Source organism: Cynoglossus semilaevis, chromosome 1 (genome assembly GCF_000523025.1).
Source record: "Cynoglossus semilaevis isolate Cse_v1.0 chromosome 1, Cse_v1.0, whole genome shotgun sequence".
Taxonomy (NCBI): Eukaryota; Metazoa; Chordata; class Actinopteri; order Pleuronectiformes; family Cynoglossidae; genus Cynoglossus; species Cynoglossus semilaevis.
In genome coordinates this window covers 1,126,828-1,130,178 of record NC_024307.1, presented here as the reverse complement: position 1 = coordinate 1,130,178, position 3,351 = coordinate 1,126,828, and the positions used below count along the sequence as shown (strand labels likewise).

General features: G+C 49.5%; 1 protein-coding gene across 3 annotated transcripts in view; it reads right to left on the bottom strand.

Moving 5' to 3' along the window:
• myt1lb (myelin transcription factor 1-like, b) overlaps nucleotides 1-3,351 on the bottom strand; it is a 173,988-nt gene that overhangs the window by 121,529 nt on the left and 49,108 nt on the right. Inside the window, exon 1 of one of the 3 annotated variants that reach the window (XM_017034329.1) lies at nucleotides 2,300-2,482. The exons of 1 other annotated variant lie outside the window; for it this stretch is intronic. The gene's annotated coding sequence lies outside the window, so the exon portion shown is untranslated. Of the gene's footprint in view, nucleotides 1-1,554; nucleotides 2,021-2,299; nucleotides 2,483-3,351 lie in introns of those variants that run through there. One more of the 3 variants, XM_017034326.2, reaches the window with a different exon arrangement.

Here is a 3,351-nt window from a genome sequence, read left to right as displayed (position 1 = left end):
CTCCCCCCTCCACCACCACCACCACCACCAGTCTGCAGGAGACTCCACTGCTAGGATCTACTCTGCACATTCAGAACCAGGAACCAAACCAGGAACCAAACCAGGAACCAGGATGTAAAAACTGCTGGTGATTCCCAAAGTCTCTAAGTTTGCTTTAAAAATGTTAACGTTTAATAAACATCAGACTGTTGTTGAATTTATGTGAAGTTAGGTTTGGTTAAAAAAAAAATACATATATGAATATATATGTATTATTAATAACAACATAATAATAATAATAATAATAAAAAAGGGGGGGGCAGTGGGGGGGGGGGTTCCACAGTCCTGGTCTCAGTCAGTCGTGGGGAGTTCACCTTCCCTCCATAATTTCATCACATTCACATTTCTCCTCTGTCCTCAGCTCGCTTGGCAGAACACAGAGGCAGCGCGCACACACACACACACACACACACACACACACACGCAGACAGCCAGTGTTTTTGGCTCCCTGTAACAAGTAGGACACCTCCGTCCTCGGCTCGCCTCAGCAGCTGAGGGGACTTCCTGGAGAACGAGGCTTCACCGGCGGCGGCGGGTTCCAACCGCCGCCGGAAGCGCGGTCTCTCTCTCTGAGACGGAAACTCCACGGAACACAATAGGTTTGTGTTGACTTGGCTTCAGCTTCCAAACCAAAGTGTTTGGAAGAGAAATCGTAATGTTTCTGCTCAACGCATCAGCAGGTGGCGACGCGGCGGCCAAACGGACCAGGTTAACGTACGAAGATCAACTTTGTCCTGACAGGAAGAAAGATCCTGCAGCAAAGCTGCCCGTGCAGCAGCAGCAGCAGCAGCAGCAGCAGAGACACAAACAACAACATCTGCATCGACTGCTGCTGCACAACAGAATAAAGAAAGACGGTGTAGAATGACAGCGAGCGGCGCTGGGCCACAGGAAGTCCAACCTTCTCCACATCCTGTCCACTCCAACTTTGGTGTTTTCTCATCAATTTCCATAACTTCACAACTGGTTCCTGACAGCAGCGGACATCAACGTGTGTGTGTGTGTGTGTGTGTGTGTGTGTGTGTCCTCACAGGTGACAACAGCCTCACAGAACAGGAAACTTTTTTTTTTTTAAATGGATGTGATTGAAAACAATGAATTTGTGACGATGATAAAGACGAGGATAAATCAGTGAGTCATCAGGATCCAGAGTCCGCGCTGCAGCCGAGGACCACACCGAGTCCAAACTCACACAACTTTTCCTATTTGGAACTTTTCGGCGTCAACAAATTCAAAACTCACATTTTTTAAAATTGTTTTTTTTTTTTTTTTAAATCAGCCGTTTGAACCAGGTCTGGTCCAAATCTGAAGAGGGCACCACCGAGCAAAACAAAGACAACGGTGATGTTTGAACACCAGAATGGAACCGACACCTCACCGTGATGACAACACACACACACCTGCCGTCACAGACACACACACACACACACACACACACACCTCTTCTCAATCAGTCAAAGCATGGTCCAAACAGGAAACAGTCAGAGGAAACAGTCAGAGGAAACAGTCACCTACCAAACGCCGTCTTCTCTTTAAACTTTTCCTGCTGCTCCCTCGAATGCTCTTAGTGTTCCCTTTTCAGTCTTTCCTTTACTTCTCTCTCTCTCCCTCTCCCTCTCCCTCTCTCTCTCTCTCTTCCGTTCTCTCCCCCAGATCACTTACTGTGCTCACTGCAAAGTTCTGCTCTCCTCCTGCATGCAAATCATTTTTACGACTTGCGAGATGACTGGGAATGAGAGACGAAGGAGGAGGAGGGACGGAGAGAGAGCGACGGGAGAAAGGATGACAGAGGGGTGGAGGAGTGGAGATAATGGTTGGGAGGCAGGCGACCAATGAGCCTGGAGCCTAATGGAAAAAGGGAATCAGGACACACCAATGAGGCGCAGCCTGGAGAGAGAGAGAGAGAGAGAGAGAGAGAGAGAGAGGGAGGCTGGTGATGGCGAGAGTCACAGAGTCGGGAGGAGGAGACGGTGAAACGCAAGAGAGACAGAGAGAGGAGAGGGAAATCACGCAGAGGAGAGGGGAGGGAGAGAGAGAGAGAGGGGGAGAGGTGTAGCGGATGTGCACAGTAGGTGGAGAGAGGAGTGTGTCCCAGGCGACGGAGAACATCAGAGAGAGAGAGAGAGAGAGAGAGAGAGAGCTCAAAGAAGAGGAAAAAAACAGAAGGAGGAAGAAAAGAAGAAAAGGAGAGAGGAGGGAGGGGAGGGGGGAGGAAGAGGAGGAGGAGGAGGAGGAGGAGGGGAGACAGCAGCTGACTTACCAGGGTACTGCGTGTAGCATCCTCTACACACACACACACACGCACACACACAGAGAGAGAGAGAGAGAGAGAGAGAGACCGACCAATAAGACAACAACAAAGGAGAGGACTGACGGGTATACCCCGAAACAAGTCTGTGTGTGTGAGAGTGTGTAAGAGATAAAGAGAGAGAGAGGGATAAAGAGCGAGAGAGGGATAAAGCGAGAGAGAGAGATACAGAGAGAGAGAGATAAAGAGAGAGATAAAGAGAGAGATAAAGAGAGAGAGGGAGAGATAAAGAGAGAGATAAAGAGAGAGATAAAGAGAGAGAGGGAGAGATAAAGAGAGAGGAGAGAGAGACTCTTACTCCAGTCTAATTCCTCTTCTCTCCCTGTTCTACCAGTTACAGCTGCTGCTGTTCATCATCCATCCATCCATTCATCCATCCATTCATCCATCCATTTATCCATCCATCCATTCATCCATCTGTCCATCCATTCATCATCCATCCGTCCACTCATCCAACCATCCATCAAACTGTCCGTCCATCGATCCATCCATCCAACCTTATCATCCAACATGGTTCATTCACAGCAGACGGGTGCCAGTTGGAGACAGAAAGGGGGAGGAGAGGTGAGGGGGGAGGAGAGGTGAGGGGGGAGGAGAGGTGAGGGGGGAGGAGAGGGGGGGGGGGAGGAGAGGGGGGGGGGGAGGAGAGGGGAGGGGGGAGGAGAGGGGGGGGGGAGAGCGGAGGCAGGTAGTGAGTCCTGTGGAACATGTTGGGTGATTTAATTTCTAATGGTGTTCTCCAGCCACAGATGTACCAGGATCAGTACCAGGATCAGTACCAGATCAGTACCAGGATCTGGTACCAGGATCAGTACCAGGATCAATACCAGGATCAGTACCAGGGTACAAGGTGAAAGATACGTCCAGAACTGGTTCCATTGTTACCATAGAAAACCAAAGACAAGACGAGACCCTGGTCGACAAAAAACTGAATGAAAACGGAATCTTTTCTACATCATCCAGGAGACTGTACTGTAGACTACTGTACTGTAGACTGTACTGTA